Raw genomic sequence first — 20,555 nt, forward strand, 5'->3', positions numbered from 1 at the left:
ATCTGCGATAATTTCTGACGATGCTTAGCGGTAAAAAATTTGTTGCTAAGCATCGTTAGGGATAAATATCGCTTAACTTTGGTAATATGCCCCAACGTCTGTTAACGTTCGATTCGAAGGAAATCAGGAAGTGTTGAAAAACATTGTCTGCGCCATCTTGCCTTTTTTCAAATGCCACACTTTTGTCGTGCACGGCAGCCATTTTAGATGCCTTGACCAGACCCACTCTCTGCACGCTGTCGATCCTTAGCATGGCTCCCCACCCTCGCAAGCATCTCCCCCAGGCACCGCTCTCTGTCTTATGCATGGGCAATAAACCTCCCCCCATCTGCGCTGCTCTTCCCTGAGAATCACACCCTGTGCCCGCCCGACACCTCCCTTTCGCCCTATTCACTACCGCACCCTCTGACACTCCTCTTCCTCTGTGTCCGATTGTCCAGGCCGGTCCCAGGCTATCAGCTAGCCTTGCAGATGTAGTTTATGGCCCCAGCTGTAAAGAATCACCCCTCTTCAAAGGAGTTATAGTAGATCAAGGCCCACACCCAATGAGATCCGTCACACCACACGCGTTCCTACTATCTGAAAACCATCCTGTATTGTGATTGGGGAGGGGACCGAGCCTGAAGCGGAAGATTCCAGGGATGACTCTTTGTACATCAAAGTTTTTACAATTATGTGTCACATTAAAAATATATAGCACTCCAACAAAGTAGTAGGAATATAAAACTTTAATAACATATAAATATATACAACAAAACAAAAACAGTAAAAACATTTAAAAATTTTTAGGGAAAAAGAAGGAACAATGGTCAGTAGCGGTCGGTTGTGCGAATAGTCCCAAGGCAGCACAACGTCCAGATTTCTGGACGGCACCCAGGTGATGTTGCCTGGGTGCCGCACTGATTTGGGTATCCGGCGTGGGGCGTCCCGGGGGGTGGGTCGTCAGTAGCGGTCTGTTGTGCGAATAGTTCCAAGGCAGCAGAACGCGCTGAAATGTGGATGGCACCAAGGTGATGTCCAGTAAGTTACCGCCCTCCGAATAACGGCGTGGGGCGCCCCGGGAGGGGGGGGAGTCGGCGTGAACGGGCCTCCCCAGGTGGAGCCTCGTCTGCTGTAGTGGGGTGCCCCTTTACCGTTTCAGTTGCCATTCCGTCCGCTTTTGGTCCACTGTGTCAAAATCCGCAATTCAGCTGAGTTGCGCCCACTCTTGCGGTGCAGCGATAGGCGGCTGTCACAGGACTCTCAAAATGGCGGCAGGCTCTTTCCTTTTTGGGCCTGGTCCACTGAAATGGCCCTGGGACACCTTGGAAATCGGACGCTTGTCTGCTAGGTCTTGGACCCCATTCTCGAAAGCGTCCCCTCCGCCTTGAGGATTCTACAAAAGTCTTGGGGGCCCCCGACTCCTGCAGGCTTCCGGTGGGGAGCGGCTGCCATGATTGCTCGCGGAATGACCACGACGGAGCCACGAGATGGTGGTGCTTTCATGCTGACGCCAGCTTCAGTCTGAAACATCCAGAAACAAGGTGGGGCTTTCATCGTTTGGAAAAAAAAAAAAAGTTTTCATCCAATGAAAAGTGTTATTTTTAGGTCATATGATCAAGCCTTCCATCATTAGGAAACCAAAAGTAAAATGAACCAATGAAAAGTTTTATAAACAAGTCACATGACCTGTTATGCGGCATAGGGTATAAAAAGCGTAGAAAATCCGTTGGCACGTGAGGCGGCGTCAGTAGCGGACCGATGTGCGAATAGGCCGAAGGCAGCACAACGCGCCAAGATCCGGATGGCACCGAGGTGGTGTCCAGCAAGTTGTCGCACTGGTGTGGCCATCCTACAATGCTGAAAGTCGGCGTGGGGCGCCCCGTTGGCCTGTGAGATGGCGGCAGTAGCTGACCGATGTGCGAATGGGGCCAAAGGCAGCGCAACAATATTTTCTGAATAGAAGACACCACAAGGCGCTGAGATGCCAAGATCCTGATGGCACCGAGGTGGTGTCTAGCAAGTTGCCGCACTGGTGTGGCCATCCTACAATGCTGAAAGTCGGCGTGGGGCGCCCCGTTGGCCTGTGAGATGGCGTCAGTAGCGGACCGATGTGCGAATGGGGCCAAAGGCAGCGCAACAATATTTTCTGAATAGAAGACACCACAAGGCGCTGAGATTCGGTTAGCACCGAGGTGGTGTCTAGCAAGCTATGCAGCTGAGTTGCGTGCGCACTTGCGGCGAATAGGTCGAAGGCAGCACAACAATGTTTTCTGAATAGAAGACACCACAAGGCGCTGAGATTCGGTAGGCACCGAGGTGGTGTCTAGCAAGTTGCCGTACTGGTGTGGCCATCCTACAATCCTGCTCCGAATAACGGCGTGGGGTGCCTGAAGGGTGGGGGGGAGGCGGCGTGAACGGGCCTTCCTAGGTGGAGGCTCGTCTGCTGTAGTGGGGCGCCCCTTTACCGTTTCAGTTGCCATTCAGCTGAGTTTCGGCCGCTCTTGATGCTACAGCGACAGGCGGCTGCAACAGGACTCTCAAAATGGCGGCCTGTTCTTTGGATTTGGGCCTGGTCCACTAAAATGGCCCTGGGACACCTTAGAACTCGGACGCTCACATTTTTTTTCCTTTCCTCTACATGCAAAAAAAGGTAAATGCCCGGTACGTTACACGCTTCATTTGCCACGATGTACTCTCCAGAGGAACCGAAAAAAAATGTAGTTATGGTAACTATACCATGCATCGTCATATGGAGAGGTGGCACCGATTAATTATAGTGCTGCATAAAAGAAAGATTTGGAGGAGAACCCCCGACCTGCCAGTACATTCATCAAAGAAGTGGCACTGACAGCATCAGAGGCAAGGGAAACGGTCCCAAATATTTAGAAGAACTTTGGAAAGATTAAAATGACATGTTTAGATTGTGGCAAATTAATTTCATGTGGACAGATGAGTGTTACTCTAATAAATACAGCATATGAACATCATCATAGTCGATGGTTGGTGGAGACATTTTGACTATATCCTGGACCTGCCCGTCCTCGCCCAAAATGGCGCCGGAATAAATGGGACTCGTAACTCCTTGTTGTGTACTGGTTGCACAACCTTGATATCACGAGATATGTATGCAGTTTTGAAGCACATGGCGGGCGGGGACGAGAATAGATTGAATATTTCGATATCCCTATTGATATTAAGTTCTGATGTGTTATTGATTACTGTACTATTGAAAGTTCGAATTAACGTCACCCATGGTACTTGCCCGCAAATGTATATCTAGATAATTTTATTGTAACTGGCCCTGTCGTATTTTAATTATAAAATGTACGTCCACTGATTCCGCAACTGTTAGACACCTTAGTTCTTGCAACCTAATGGCCCGCCCGTTACGTTCCTCGACAGTGTAAATGTCTACTCATCATATACGATTACAGTTTGCTCCGTGGCCGGCCCACGTGGTTATAGGCCCGTATTTGTATAATGACATTTTCACAATAAAGGTTTTTAAAAGAAAACATGGTAGTAGTATATACATTGGTAAAGTTTTTAATAATAGTCACTGTTTTAGAATCAGTAAAAGGCAAGTGAAATAAAGCAGACCAATTACATGAAGGGTAAAAGGTATAATACGCAGGAACGCAGTAAAGATAAATGGTCAAGGGCTGTTGTGTTTTCTACTCCTGCAACATAAAGTGATCGATAAGAATCTCATATTCAGGCGTATCGGCGACTAAGACAGCAGGCTCTTTTGCTCAACGGCTCCGTCATGGGACGAAGAAACGCCCTTTTTCTCGAAAAAGGAAGATATTTTACTTGCAGGACAGTTGTAAATTTTCCGGGAAAGTACATTAGCCTGGAACATTATAACATATATTTAAGAAAAAATAATGTTCGAAAGTAATAAAAAGCGTAATTTTTAGGTCATATGACCAAGCCTTTCATCATTAGAATAAGAAAAGTAAAATGAACCAATGAAAAGTTTTATTAACAAGTCACATGACCTGTTATGCTTATGTTACGCGCTGCGCGTCGCGCCCCGGATCACTTCCGGATGCGCTAATGCGGCGCGTCATATGACGCATTACGCGACAACGCAGGTCCAGAATATAGTCAAAATGTCTCCACCAACCAGCGGTCGGAACACAACCCCTTTCAGCAGGCTAAATAGTTCTGTTAAATGACAACAGAAGGGACAGGCAACAAGAACCATCAGTCAAAGAGGGGAGGGCTAGTTCTTCTCTACCGGGTCACGTTGGGGCACTACCGGAACTGATCGAATTGGTAGTCTACAGTGTTTCTGGATGTTTCAGACTGAAGCTTGCGTTAGCATGAGAGCACCACCATTTCGTAGCTCCGTCGTGGACATTCCACGAGCAATAATGCTAGCCGCTCCCCACCAGAAGCCTGCGGGAGTCGGGGGCCCCCAAGACTTTTGTAGAATCTTCAAGGCTGAGGGGACGCTTTCGAGAATGGAGCCCAATCTCTAGCAGACAAGCGTCCGAGTTCCAAGGTGTCGCAGGGCAATTTTAGTGGACCACGCCCAAATCTGAAGAGCCGGCCGCCATTTTGAGAGTACTGTGGCAGCCGCCTATCGCTGCACCGCAAGAGCGGGAGCAACTCAACTACATGGTGAGCAAGACGCTGTAGTCGAAAGAGCGGGCGGTAAACAGCTGAATAGCGGAAGAGGCACAGTGTAGCAAAAGCGGGCGGAATGGCAACTGAAATGGTAAAGGGGCGCCCCACTACAGCGTGTCTTTAGGTGAAACGGATTGTGGAACAAGGTCAAGAATGGAAGAGTTACCAAAAGGCAAAAAGTTCCGCTTGATCCCGGGAGCCGGCCACCTATGTCGGGGGCGATCTCAGGCTACACCAGGAGAACACGACTTGGGGAGGGAGCCGGAGCCAAGCGCCCCCTCCGAGTCCGCGCCATCACACCGTCCCTCGGGGGCCTCCGTCAAGCGGTTCAGGGTGGCACCGCATCACATTGTTCACAAATGCAGTCACGTCCTCAAACAGCCCCCACTTTACTTTGAGAATAGTGAAGCTGAAGGAAGTGCAAATAGGCTTCAGACAGTGTTACAAGCACTCCTCAAAACTTTGAACTATCAGAGTGCATGAGTTTCATGCTCGATCGATTGAGCTAGCCGGATCGGGCAACCAAAAGTATAAAATAGTTATGTAAATAGTTGTTTAATAAAATGTTTTACCCTGTTACTTTGCTGGTGTGTTGTATATATTTGTAATATTTGCATAGAGTTTATCGTTATTTTGGGCGGGGTGGGTGGCAGAGCCGAGCTGTATTGCAGCCATCATGGTGTGGAGTTCAGTTCATCTCACTAGTTTCGTGTTTGTCATGAGGGGTTGTTCCTAATGTTTCTATTTTAGCGAGGTCAAAAAGAGATCCCATTAGTGGCCTACTGATTTTGCTCGATTCCTTTAGTTTTTTTACACGATTTTTCGCTATCTGCAAAGACTAAACAGAGTATTGCGACTCTGTGCTTGTTTGTAAATAGAGAATGAACCAAAGAGAACCAATTCTAAAACAGTAAATGCTTGGATAACAATCAATCAAATGGAGAGAGAAGCAGGCACGACGGATTACAACGGGGGCAAAGGCCTGCGTTAACTACCTTTCACTATCTGCAAAGAGAGAGTACTCCTAATAGAAATGAGGGGGGGGCAGCATTCAAAGCAGATAAGTGTGCATAAACACGAAAATGTTTTTTCTTACCACGTACTTGACATTCGACAGCTTATGATATTTGCTATTAAAAAACCATTGAAATTCACTGAAAAAACCATAGGTTATAGACCATATATAGTTAGGAATTAGCATTTACAAAACCTTGAAAATTCACTGAAAAAACCATAGGTTATAGACCATATATAGTTAGGAAATAGCATTTAAAAAACCTTATTTTACTCACACAAAACCATTGAAATTCCATATATAGTTAGTTGTACTAACTATATATCGCGCACCCGCAATCCACTGCTGATCATGTCACATATTACATCATTCATGACATGGTCAGTGACATCACTGATGACATCACTGATGACATCTCAAATGACTTCCAGCAGAGTAGTGCCCAAAATATCAGAAATAAATATACGATGTAAATATAATTTGAAGAAAAAAAAATGTAGGTAATAGTTACATATGGTGAGTGTCCGGTCATTGCGAAGTTCAGGTGGCGCAATGATTGTCAACAGAGAAGACCAAGTGATGTCAGGGAATAGGTTGGTTGAGATGAGTAACAAAAAAAAAAAAAAAGGAATGAGAGTGAGAAGCTTGAAAACAACATTCGCTGATTGGATAATAATTAAAGGTTGTGAACGTGGGATCTGTGCGGAAAAAATGTATCTAGTGTGAAAAAGTAGAGAGAAACTTAATCCTTGTGAGAAAAATCGTGAGGTATCTGATCTGATCGTGCATAACTTGCAAAGTGTACTTGGAAGAAAAGGCAAGTGATTTGTGTCTTGGAAGGATTCCTGCTTAGTTAATAGTCCTAGTGAGGAAAGAAAACAAATTAAAAACATGAAGTGAGGAAAAACGGACTTGAGAATGAAAGTGCCGCCAGTCAGGAAAAGGTGGCATGCTCTATGCGACGTGCTTTTACAGTGAGCTAATAAAGGGCGGGAAATGGAAGTTATGGGACGAGAGAAAGCAAAACTTGTGGCTTACCAATTGTAATACGATTTTTTAAGTTCCGGCTCTTTATGTAGTCAGGGTAGGTAAGGTTCGATCTGTGCAATGTCTTACCCTGTAAAGGACAGCCTGTGTTCAAGACACTTCTCCATGATGAAACTAGAAATTATTTGGGAAGTATTGGACATATAAACATTTGGTTAAACTTCCAATACAAAGAACTACTTAGGAATATACTCTAAGCATCTGATGTTGAATAAGGAAATATTCTGAAGGATTGTAGAGTAGGTGTTCTCTCAAAAGAGGGGAAACATCACTTAGAAAGTCGGCTTGTTATGAGACTGATTCCTGAGAACAAGACAACAACAGCGCTAGTGTTCTCTTTTATTCATGAAGGTAAATCCATAGTGTGCCTAATGCCTACACTTCAGGAGTGTGTGCTTCCTTCGATGAAGAATTGATAAAATTAGAGATGGAAGATATTTTGCAACTTACAGTAATCGACAAAATGGAACACCAAATGGAAAAACTAAATGGAAAAACTACAAGCAAAACTGGATCCATTAGAAAGCTCTGTATCCAGATCTGTGGTATTAGAGAAATGTTTAGGTATTTTCAAGATCTGTAGTGTAATTTTGCATAGAAATTAAAATGTTGAGGAAGGAAACAGAGCTATGGGTTAAGTGACTGATTTGATTAACTGTCCAAATAGAAATGAGGTTGAATACTTAACAATAAAATTTGATCAGGTTGATGGCGTAAAGCAGATTGGAAGGTGCATTGTAGGTTTTTTGCTTTTAAAAGACTTGTATGTTCAACGGAAGCAGTTTCCATTTTAAATAGCATACTCTGTGACTATCCCTAATTCTCAAGTTTTAAGTGTGGGCACCGTTTTCATTAATATCGGTAGTACAGTATTTAGGAATCTATGTCATATGTAGCGTTATCTCAAGATAGAACATTGTCTGGTTTGTTTTTGATTTAATTTGAGCACAGCAAAGTGAGTGCTGATCCAATTTGTATCAAAGAGCACAATCGATAAAGAAGTGTATTTGCTCCTCATTTGGGACAGTTTCCCATTAATGAAAAGCACATATCGGTCCAAAACAAAAACGTCCAAAGGATTTTGGTGATGTTAAAGGCAAGAAAGAAATTATGCAGAAAAAGGAAGCTGTTAAGAACAAAATAATTGACAATGAGGAAGATATTCTAGGATACCAGTTGTCAAAGCCTTATGGTGTCAACTGTTATGCAAATGTTGCTCTCAATGTACTCTTTCAATTTCTTTAACTAGAGTATGCAATTGACCAAAAATCACAGAAGTGTTTTGCACTGTGTGCTTTGTTTTAACATTTACTTAGTGATAAGGCTACAACACATTGCCCTTCAGGCATTGGAGAACTTGTAGATATATGTAACGAATCAGTAAAATGTACTCAACAACACTCAACACTCAACAAGATGCACAGGAGTTTATAATAGTTATTGTAGGAAGCTGGCTATATATATATATATATATATAGTGTACTAAAATGAAGTACACTGTGCAGAGAGTCCAGTGAGTCCCTTATTGGTTTACAGAGGCAAAAGTAGATAATTTTAACACTCTATTTGCGGTAGTGTGGGCGAGCATTTTAAATGTATCAGAGGGTACTGCTAAGCATTTGTTGCACTCACAGATGTAATAAATGAGACACACTTGAGAATAAATCCAGGACCAATTTGCAAAAATAATATACATGTTTATATAATTTTTTGCAAAATGAATCCCATTTGTGCTCAATTACGCACCATTGAAATCAATGAGGAAAAAGACGAAAATGCATCTGAAATTATACAGTCGACTTTTAAGGGTCACCTCTTGGATTTCAATAGTTAGCAAAGCCAGGTCCAATGTTCCACCAGTGAATTTTTGGGAGTGCCTAGGATTCACCAGGAGCAGGGTGTTGAGGCCGTTGGCAGTTAGTGTGCTGCAGGAGGGGGGCCACTTGAAAACACACTGTACAAGGGGATTTACATCAAAGTGCGGAGGGGCCCACTTGAGGGAGCAGATTGCAGGGGTCTCAGGAACACGAGGCCACAGCTGGATCATCATTACAGGGGCAGGATGGGCCAAGTGCATTAAGATAGGTCAGCGTGCGTCAATATGTCCTTGCTGTCAGGAGCAGTCAACTTGGAGAGGCAATTTTGGGATAGCTGGGCCACTCATGATCTGAGTCTCAGGAGTCTCAATTTCCCTTGATGGGTGCTTGCTTCCTGGGCAGTTGAAGTCCGGAGGGCACACATCTTCTTGGTGCAGGTTGGAGGTATTAATGCAGCAAGACTCAGGTAGGTCCTGCTGTTCCCAATTTTGATGTGACTCTTGGTCTGAGTGCTGCGATGGAGTCACCGGGGAGCAGTAAGTGGGTAAGTCCAGAGTTTTCAATCCAGCACCTGCTGTCACAGGGGAGCAGAGCCTCTGCTCCAAGGGAGGATCTTTGGCAATTTGTCAAAAGACTGGAGGTGCTCCGGGATTCTTGGTGTCCTCACAGATGCACACCACAATTGTTGAGTCCTTCAGGCAACAGGCAGGGGTTGGTTCCAATAACTCTGCAGCAGGGCTTCAGTTCCTGGGAAGCAGCTCTACTAGGTCTGTTTCTTATTTGTATCCATCATATCTAAGGTTTAAGGTTCAGGGATGCCACCTAAAAACTAAATTTAGGGGCATTGCATGGGGAGACAGGTAGTAGCCAATGGACTACCTAACTTTAGGGTATTTACACCCTCTTAGTGACCAATTCATGTAGGAAGGGGCACTAGTCTAGCCCTGATAAGTTGTTTTTCCACCATATCAAGATAGTGGATTTTTAAAAGTAGTGTTGACATCGCCTACCACACCTTAAGGATGGTTCTGGTTGTATGTGGCCATTCCTCCTCATCTAACTAGTTCTCCCACCTGTCCTCCTGCAAAATGTAAAGCAGGACAGAGTGTTGGCATCCCCCACTAACTGGAGAAGGCTGGGTTGCACTTCAAAGCTGGCACTGCGTTCAAAGCTTCCCGCTCTGGAAGAGCACCTCTGCCCAGAGCAGGCTTTGTTTTATGCCCCTCTGAGAGTCCAGACTCTCTCTCCATGAGGTCAGAAACATGTCTAGTGGTGGCAGGCTGAAAATGACTAGTCAGAGACCACACCAGTGCTTGGTAGGTTTTCAGTGAATCCTCTAAAGAGTTTCCTGTGTGCATTTATTATTAGTTCCAACACTGGCATCAGTGAGGATTTTTTAAGACAAGTTGTTTGGTACCAAGCATCTTAGGTACAGTGAAGTCATCATGGTGCTAGGAAACTTGTAATGACAAGTATCCAGGCCATGTACTCTATGTGACTAAACTGTGCACTTACAATATCTAAGAATGGCTCAGATTTTGTAAGGTCTACACATGGGGTATAGAGCACCCTGCCTTAGGGCTATAAGTTCTGCAGTAGGGGTGACTTAACTATACCTCGGTGTATGAGGGCATGGCTCACAGGGCTGTGTGCCGTGTTGGTTATCTCTGCACCAAGACATGCAGGCTTCAATGGCAGTTGGCATTGTGTTGGTGAGGGGTTTCTGAGGTGGCACAATTCATGCTGCACAGCCCCAGTGGACCCTCTCCACTACCCATACCCTAGGTACCAGGGGTACTATTTACTAGGGACTTGCAGGGGTGGTTGAAGTTGTGCCAATCGCGGTACAGTTTTGGGAAGAGATCTAGCACTGGAAGTCCGGTTAGCAGGAACCCAGTTTACGTATAGTTTGAAATCACATCAGACATCAAACAAAAATGGGGGCTAACCATGTCAAAAGAAGCACTCTCTTACAGACCGAAAAAGGATGAGACTAACCTGTCCTAAGGGAGTCTTCATCGTCTAAGTGGAAGAACCTGGAAAGGCCATCTACATTAGCAAGGTCGGTCCCAGGTCTGTGTTCCACTGTAAAAGCTGTTCTCTGTAGGGATAGGACCACCTTAACAGTTTGGGGTTTTCAACTTTTATTTGCATGAGCCATCTGAGAGGTCTGTGGTCAGTTTGCCCTAGGAAATGAGAACCATGCAGGTACGGTCTCAGCTTCTTCAGGGACCAAACCACAGCAAAGACTTACCTCTTAAATGTATTTCAATGCTACTCTCTGGGGAGAAGCTTCCTGCTTATGGAAGCAACACTTTGCTTCCTCATCATTGGTCTGGGATAGGATGACCCCTATCCCATCCTATCCCATGTTCAGAGACGTCTGTCTGCACTATAGACTACTTAGTGTAACCTAGAGATTTCTGAAAGAGTGCTGAGCACATTGCTTCCTTCAGGGTGGCAAACGCAATTTGATAGCATACTGTCCAGTTAACCCTATTGGACATTTCTCGAAGGTCAGTTGTGTGAGGGGGTTGCAATGGACCATACTCCTGCACACACCTCCTGTAGTACCCAGTCAAGCCAAGGAATTAGCTAACTTGAGTCTGGGTGGTTAGAGCTTCCAAATTCAGAATGGTCTGGATTTTGGGCTGGAGGGGCTGAATTTGGGCTCCACCTATACGTTTGCCTAAGTATACAACCTTGCCCTGCCCTATCTGGCAGTTGCTTAACTTATTAGGGAGGTGTGCACTCTATAGAGCCTTCAGTAGCTAACCAAGGTGGATTAGGTGAACCTGCCAGGTGGAGCTAAAGACAGCAATATCATCAAGATGAGCTGCACTAAAGGATTCCAACCCAGCACAGACTTTGTTCATCAACCTATGGAAGGTGACAGGGGCATTATTTAATCCAAAGGACATAACAGTAAACTGGTAATGCCCATCTGGGATTGAGAATGCTGACTTTTCTTTTTCTCCAGGGCTCAGAGCTATTTGCCTGTACCCTGATGTGAGATCAAAAGTACGGAGATATTTGGCTGCCCCAAACCTGATAATTAGATCAGCAGCCCCAAGAATTGAGTATGTATCCATTTTGGTCACTGTATTGAGGCCCCTATAGTCCACACAAAACCTCATCTCTTTCTTTCTACCCTGGCTGTGAGGTTTGGGGACTAAAGCAACTGGACTGGCCCAGGGGCTCTCAGAGGGTTCAATGACTTCCACTTCCAGCATCTTGCATACTTTAGCTTTGTTACTCTCCTTCACATGATCGGACTACCTGTAGATTTTGTTTTTGACAGGTAAACTGACCACAGTGTGCACATCATGTGTATACCAGTCAGTCTACCCAGGGGTTAAGGAGAGGAACTCAGCAAACTGACTCTCTGCTTCCTGATCTTCATCTGTGATCATCAGCATGGTCATTTCCTCCTTGTCATGATAGGGTTTTAGGTGGCTTAACAAGATGACCCTCTTGGGGTTCCTGGAAGTGCAAAGGTCCACAATGTAGGCGACCTCGCTTTTTCTCTCAAGGATAGAGTAGGGCCCAGTCTGTGTGTCCTGGAAGACACCAGGAGCCACAGGTTCTAAAATCCAAACCTTCTCTCCTGGTTGAGACTACACCATGGCATGATCATATCAGAGCTTCAGGTGCTCTTGGGTGGTCTAAAGTGTTTTGGTTGCTTTTCCTATGTGCTCAGCCATACTGGTATGAACACCAAGCACATAGTCCACAATATCCTGTTTAGACTTCGCCCATCCTTCCTTCACAAGACACAATGGTCCCCTTACAGAATAAACAAACAGAAGTTCAAAGGGGGAAACCCCTACTCACATCTGTAGCACTTCCCTGTAGACGAAAAGCTGGCATGACAGTAAAACATACCATCTCCTTCTGAGTTTTTCAGGGAGTCCACCAATCATACCTTTCAATTTCCTGTTGGACCTTTCAACAAGACCATTAGTCTGCAGATGATATGGGGTAGTAAAGCTGTAGGTCACTCCACATTCAGCCCACATATGTTTTTGATACGCAGACATAAAGTTTGTTCCTCTGTCTGATACCACATCCTAAGGAATACCCACCCTGGTAAAGATACCAAGGAGAGTCCTAGCCACTGCAGAGGCAGTGGGAGTTCCCGAGCAATCAATAAGTCAGGGGTTTGTAAAGCATGGCTACTCACCTGTGAGGGTCTCAAGGTGCTGAGGGGCTGCTGATCCATCTGGCAATGGAGGTTCAGTCAAAGAGCCAAGTCTTGTGATCCTTCCTGAATTGGGTCAGCAACGGGGAATGCCAGAGGTGGAGGGGCAGGGTGTTCCAGGTCTTGGTGAAAAGGTAAGAGAAGGATCTTCTTCAGGTTTTTGTATTGTCAATCTGTGTGACAGTGGCTAGAGCCAATTGGGTGAAGCATGGTTGTCTGGGGGTGTGTGGAATGAGAGGCAGTGGTTCGGTGATACTGGTCCTGCATCGTGGAGAGCTGTGTAGTCATGTATGAGTTCTAAGGGGAATAGCTTCAGGATACCTGGTAGAATGATCCACTACTACCAGTATGAATCTGTTTTCTGATACTGTTGTAGGGTCAAGAAGACTAACTATGTCAATCCCTACCATTTCAAAGGGAACAAAAAACACTGGAAATGGAATTAAGGGACATTCGGGTGGCCACCTTTCTTGCCACTGGCTTGACAGGAGCCACAAAACTCCTTCACCTTGTGGGACATACCTGGCCAGTAGAAGTTATTGACCAACCTACTCCATGTTTTGCTCTGTCCAAGATGCCCAATTAGGGGGATATTATTGGACAACGTGAGGAGAAATACTCCAAACTGCTGAGGTTTGGGGTATCTGGCTTCAGTGTAAAGGAGTTCCTCCTCCCAATAGGTCTTGTGGAAGTCACTGGAATCACCCTTTTCCTGATCAGTAGCGTGCTGTCTCAGGCTTTCAAGAGTGGGATAGGTCATCTGCCGCTAGCATAGATCTCCCCAAGAGGGTCCCCTTGGGTCCAAGAGCTCTGCCGTGTAAGGCCCAAGCTCCCCAAGCTCAGTTCCCTCTGGTGCTGACAGGTCTTCTCCCTGAGGAGAGGGGACCTGGTCTGGTGTCTTTTAGGAAACTGGTTTCCTAGTCTTCTTGCCTTTTCTCATGGAAGGTTGAGCCATAATTCAGGCTCCACCCTGACTTTTCGCCCTGGGTTCTAGTCTGTGTTTTTTATTTTGCACAAACCCACACAGGGCTATCCAGCATGGCTTCATGGGTTTTTCTTTCTACATTTGCCCATGCTGAGGACTCCAAATCATTGCCAAGCAGACACTGTACAGAAATTGCAGAAGATACCACTACCCTTTTGTGGCCAGATCCCCTCTCCACTCTAGGGACACCAGCACCATTGGATGTACCTTAGCCTGATTATCAGCAATGTGGACTGTATAGGTCTCTTCAGACAAGTACTGGTTTGAGGACACCAGTTGCTCAGTCACCATGGTGACACAGGCGCCAGTATCTCTCAGAGCTTCAACTCTAACCCCATTAATATGAGATTATTGCCTGTATGTCTCCAGATTACTGGGCCAGACAGCCAGGGTAGCTATATCCACCACCCCCCCTGTGACAAGAGTTGCCTGAGTGAGCTCCTTGACATGGTGAGGGCCCACCGGTGATCGCATCTGGAAACTTACTATTGCATTTGCTGCAGGTGTGCTAGAAGCATTATTTTAGTTTTTACAGCTAAGGTCTCCATTTGGTGTCTAAGGGCCTAATAGTCATGCCATCAAGCCATTTTTGGAACGCAGTTCTTAGTTTGGTGCCCACCCTTAGACTGTGAAGAGTTTCGGGCCCACCATCCTAAATAGGCTTTTGGGGGCCTTTAGAGGACTCTTTGGGCCTTGTTTACAAAATTGACGCATCGCCACGGTGACGCAGTGATGCATCAACATTTTTTACGCCTGCAGCAGAAACCCTTGCGGCACCATGGATGCACCATATTTACAATACAGAGATCCATGCAGGAAGGTTTCAAAGATACGTCAACATTTCTGACCTGTGTGAAGGATGTCACGAGGCATCCGGCGCAAAAATGGCGTGTTGCAGTAGTTGGTCAGAAAACTGACTCAACTACAGCAATGCATCAAAAAGTAGGCAATGCGTCATTTAATACTGACGCAAGTAGTCTACTGTATTGGGACCAATGTAATAGAGTGTCAAAAGGTGAAAAACTCAACTGCAGAGTATTACATTGGTCCTGCATGTTACGCATTCAAGTGGGCATTGTGTACTTGTGTGTACCACTATGCCAACGTATGTGTCACATACGTCATTCATGTAGTGTAGTGTGACATGTAATGTGTTGCCTACCTTTGTGTGCATTAACTGTTGGAGGGACATGATGTCCTTGCAGATTACATCATTGGAAGTGACTTCAGCTGTTGAGATTCCTCTTGAACAGCCAATGCGTCATTCCTACGCCTGGGTTTTACCGGTGTAGGGATTTTAATGCATTTCAAGAGCAGCGGACTGCTTCTCGAAAAGGATTCACTTTTAAAACATGTCATAAATGCTACTGCATCAGTTCTATGGGTTTCCGATGGAACACCTACCTTGCATTTATTGTAAGGTACCGCGACACAGCCAATTCCGATCCTGGAAAAACCAACGCATCCAGATGAAAAGTGACGTATCTCCAACATTCTAAATATGGGGAAAATAAAGCACCATTAGTGCATCAAAAAAAGTGATGCCACAGTGCTGCAACGCGGCAGTATGGGCTTATAAATGAGGCCCTTCATTTGAAACTTTCTAATCTTTCTGGTAACCATCTTTCCCTTTGGGGGTCTTTTTGAACTCTTTATTTTCGTCACCCCTACCAGTGGTAGCTTTGGTCACCCTTGGTCTGCCTTCTTACCCAATTCTTGAGAAGAAAGTGGACCTGGATCCACCAGGAACTGATGTAACTTCTTTTGAAAATTACTCAACAGATGCTCTTATATGATTACATTTTAAACCATTCATAGTTATGCACATTGTTACCTTTCAACCAGCCACCTAGGGGTATATTTAAAAGGAAAAGGTGCAGCGTGGCATTGGGTCAAATTTTGAAGGGCCATGGTGCATCATTTCAAAAACGCAAGGATGCGCGGTATTCAGAGCAATGTGGTACACCCCTGGGTTTTCCATTACGCTGGAGCTAAAAATAGCTGCCTAGCACCAACACAGACACCCTTGCACCATAGTGCAATGGTGCCTGTGTTGCAGGGATGAATTCCTGCAACACAGGCACGCTTGCACCATAGTGCAAGGGTGTCTGTGTTGCAGGGAATCATTCCTGCAACGAAGGCATCCTTGCACTATAGTGCAAGAGTGTATGTGTTGCAGGGAAGGAATGTTTAAGTGCAGGAAGGGACACTTGGCTGCACATAAACAATTTCTAAAGGGGATTTGCTCTTCGATGTGAGCATGCATCAGTAGAAAGGTAGCCAACAAACATTGGGGTTCTCTCCTTTGGGAAATGTTCCGTGATAAATGCAGGGATAAACTCCTGACATTGAACAAGACAGTCGCTGAGTTTTCTGCCTTCATGAAGAGTACTCTGACTGAGCGCTTTGGACTCACTACTGGAGAACATAGAATCAAATTCAGGGAGGCTCCAAAACCCAAAATCAGTCCTGGGTTGATTTTTTAGACTTGTCAGTTAAGACACTAGGGGGCATAGTTACAAGGGGATTGCATGTCCGGAATGTCACTTTTTTCGATGTTCCGCTGGCGTAGAAAGAGCAAAAACGAGGAGAAATAAAAGTATCTCTCCTCATTGCACCAATATACCGTCTGCTTTTGCATGGTGTTTGTTTTTGGCCCTGAGTCAGATTTTTATCACACATCTGTTATTTTGGGTATTAAGGAATCTGAGGTCATGGATAAAAAAGAGTTGATCGTTTATGCATTGAAGCATACTTGATTTCTTTTAAGGAGGCGGTAATTGGAATAAAGATTCTGGTTGGGCTCAGAGGAGAAGTGACTATTTTAATTTTTAGAAGGGGTAAAAAGCAAACAAGTTCAAGCCTATTGATTCACTAAAGGTAGGGAGGTCAAATGAATTATTTTTATTATGAAAATGTATTTATTATGTTTCTGACTCTAGTGACTAGGGTAAAGTATAGCGGAGATTACGTCATAATTCCGTTATTTTTGCCTACATTATTTTGTGTCCATCCAGGAGTATTGAATCTATGTAATTTGTTGGAGGTAATCTTTAACTGAGCTGCTTCTTCTTTAGAGGACTCCATCATGACATTCAAAGGAAGAAATACAGGCCTGTAAGACCCAACCTTGCAGTATGTTTATAGAGCAAGTCAGCAAGAAACGCAGCTATATTTATTTGCCGTGATTTACAATGGTAACATTTTAATACACAAGCATTTTTAAATTTTACTTAAAGGCTGGGGGTCAGAGTCCTTTGTTAAACCTCCTGACTAGTCATTAACCTGTCAGTAACAGCTTCAAAAATACACTTTATTAGTCATAACGGCATAGATAAAGCTCTTTTCGTGGACCAGCAAACCTGGCAGGTTCTTGTCTTACTTCTGCTTTTCAGCACAGTAATTTGATTCACTGTCAACGTTTTTTTCACATAATTATGCGTTGTGGGTCATAAACCACCAGCATGAAAAATACCAGTAAGGTTTCTATAACTTCACACTGCAGGCTTAGTGAGCCTGCCAAGGTGGGTGATAGGCATCGATGTTGTATGCAATGGAGACCGGCTTCGTCTGACAGGAACAGAATGCCTTATTGAGTGTCCTGTTGTTTACATAATTTCTATAGCTTCTTTCTTTTTCCGGTGTGCAATTTATATAAAAATGCACCCTCAACGCCACCGAATTTACTAGTGTAATCAGATTTTGTGGATGACTACCATTGAGTTGTGTGCTCTTGTGCATTCATTGCTGTATTTTAAGCTATTTGCAAGTAATAAAAACACCAGTTTTCGTTTTCAACTAAACCTATTTCATCGTATGGAACAGAAGTGTAACTTATTTTTTTTTATTTGTATGTTTTTTCACCCCATATAACCTTTTGAGATATGTTTGTGCCTTTCACAAGAGGTTGGCTATGGGAGAGCCAAAGCACCCTATGGTGAGGCAACATATTTTCAAATGAAAACGCGTGCTGAAGAGGTAGTTGCCAGCAATAATATCCTTATTCCGTAGTTTAGGTGGTATTTTACTGCTCATTGCACATGTTGCAATATCACCACCGCCCTCCTCAGGGTCATATCTTCAAGAGGGCCTGTGATGCATCACACGGCCCTCAAAAATGCATACTCCTGTCAGCAGTCAGGTCCATGTATGTGGCTCTGAACCTTTGAAGTGTTGGCATAGAGCAAGACCTTCTTTTCCAAAAAGCCAAGTGCGAGGGGGATCAAGGGGCACTTATAACAAAAACTGATTATTTGAAAATCTTTCACATTTGAAGCTATGCTTCTGGAATGATCTATTTTGATAATTCAAAGGTTCACTTGTTTTTAATTGTATGTGGTACATGCAGGCTCACCAACAATGTCCAAATATCATGGCAGCTCTTCAGTTCTTTGAGAGGGAAAGACGTGGAATGGGACAACAGAACAAAAGGATGTTTGTCTTTGTCTCAAGCCAAGTTGGAAACATGCTTAAATGCTACCTCCTTCAGGAAGGAGAAGTTAGAAACTCACATCCAGGAAAAGTCCCTTGCTGTTCGGATGCTTTTGATGCCTTTTCCACGTCAAGACTTCTTCACTAGCAGTTAGTCTTTTTTATGGAGCTTGGTTTCCCCCGGTGGGGTAGTGCTGCAGGTTGTAGCCAAAGAGAACTCCATAAGGTCAGAAACCAACACGAAAAAACTCTAAGCAGGGGAAACTTAAATCTTCAGCCTAAAGGAAGTACACCTTTGTCATTTCATTTGAAAAACTTTATTCGTTTCTTACAAATCATAAAAGTACATGATTACAATGATAAAATATATACAATGCATACAAAGTATTCCATATTACATTTTGCAAAAACTAAGTGTAATCAAACAGCATATATACTTTCAAAGCAAGGTATTCTGTAGGCTGCCAATTTCTTTATATCAGTCCAAGGGTGTCAGAATAAATAAATAGCTTAAAATTACTTAAAGCCCTATTCCCCGATTTCCCTATCACAATTCATCTATTTTCCTGATTCACAAAGCAGTTCTAATAAAATGTAACACAGCGCAACAAATGACGGCATTGGACAGAGATTGTAAATGATTAAAACCGTCCAGGTATGAACAAGTGGCAATTTCCCTCAGAATGGGCCTAATAAAACTTGCCCATTCATCTTTGTATAAAGTGCAAAACAGCATAAAGTGCATTGTGCTTTGTTCGGCTGAATTATTGCATGGGCAGGGAGTCAGTCTCACACCAACTCGCCTGGATAGGAAAAGCCGCTAGAAAATGGTATGTGCGGAGACAAAACCTTGTCAGAAAGAAGCAGGAATGTGTATGGGTACTAAAAGATAAATAAAATTGTTGGATATTTGGCGACCCATAGAATGGGGTCTCATCATCCAGGTTAGATATAACTAACTCAATATAATAGGCATTTTTAATCATTGATTTTATATTAGATGGTGTGCCATCCATATTTTCAAAAAAATAGGCCAATCTTACTTAAAAATAATTTGACATAGCAGAGCCAGGGAATAGACAAAACATTTTCTAAACTTAAACAATCCCTTGTAATCGCTTTTCCGATGACCACAATTTCCCCCATAAAATCAGGGGCGCGATTTGAGGCATTGTTCGTTTGTACCCATTTACTTTTGGAAGCCGTATTGTGAATGTGATATCAGTCCAGACTCATTCGCCCAAAGCTCAAGACGGGCAAGAATTACCCTCCCCAAGACTTTGCATGTTGCGTCATTTAGGGAGATAGGCCTGTAACCAGTGGGATCATTCCTACTGCCCTTCTTGTATATTGGGACCAGCACGGTTTCTTTCCAAGAATCAGGGATGTGGCCCACTATTCTATACGATCTAAAAACATTTGCCAGCAACGGTGCCCATATTAGGGGATTACCTTTAAACAAATCTAGAGGGACACCGTCTGGCCTTGAGGTTTTTGCAGAAATGCCCTTCAGCAATGCAGCTTCAACCTCCCCAACCATAACGGACAGACGCAATTGGTTTGCAGTTGCAAAATTAACGGGCATGTCTTCTTTTTGGTTTTACAATGATACACCCTTGGGATTAAACATTTTTGAGAAATGGACTACCCATGCATCTTCAGTTATTCATGATTCCATGTTCCTAACCTCGTCTGTAAAGAGTGGGAGGTTTATGACTTCCCAGAAGCCTCTGGAGTCCTCAAATCCCCTAGTGTAGGGGTGGGAGTAGTGTTGGGTAGTTTTGTAGTGTAGCAGTGTTTTTTGGGTTAGGGTAGTGTAGGGGTGGCAGTAGTGTGGGTAGTGTTGTAGTGTAGTAGTGTTTTAGGGTTCAGGGTACAGTAGGGGTAGGAGTAGTGTGGGTAGTGTTGTAGTGTAGTAGTGTTTTAGGGTTAGGGGTAGTGTAGGGGTGGGAGTAGTGTGTTCTGTAGGTGAAGGGGTAGGGATGTCACTTACCTTGCAAACTTTTCCCACAAGTATAGCTTTATCACGCATGCTTTTGCGTTGTAATGGCATGCGTGGTAAAGGCATACTCGTGGTAAAAGTATGCGATGTAATGACATACATCCGTAGGCATGAAATTATGTTTGCACAGCCACTGTAATGGATGGCACAATAATGTCACAATAGGTGCTACAGTCTACTATTCACATTGAGCCTACATGCCCAGGGTACACGTTGTATCATATGATGGCTTAAGTTAAATTGTTGTATATTCGACACAGGAGGCAGCTTTGATTGAACTACGTGTGTTTATTTTATCAAGCAAGAGCGTAGGGAAAACCCAACAGCAGTGCTAGGCTCTCTCTCCTGCCAACGGCTGTGTGCAGAATGCTCAGCTCGCAAGCACGAGAGCAAGCTGCCACGAGCCCAGCACGGGACACAAGCTTCTACATAGGAAATAA

The sequence above is a fragment of the Lissotriton helveticus genome, chromosome 1_1 (assembly GCF_964261635.1).
Source record: "Lissotriton helveticus chromosome 1_1, aLisHel1.1, whole genome shotgun sequence".
Classification (NCBI taxonomy): domain Eukaryota; kingdom Metazoa; phylum Chordata; class Amphibia; order Caudata; family Salamandridae; genus Lissotriton; species Lissotriton helveticus.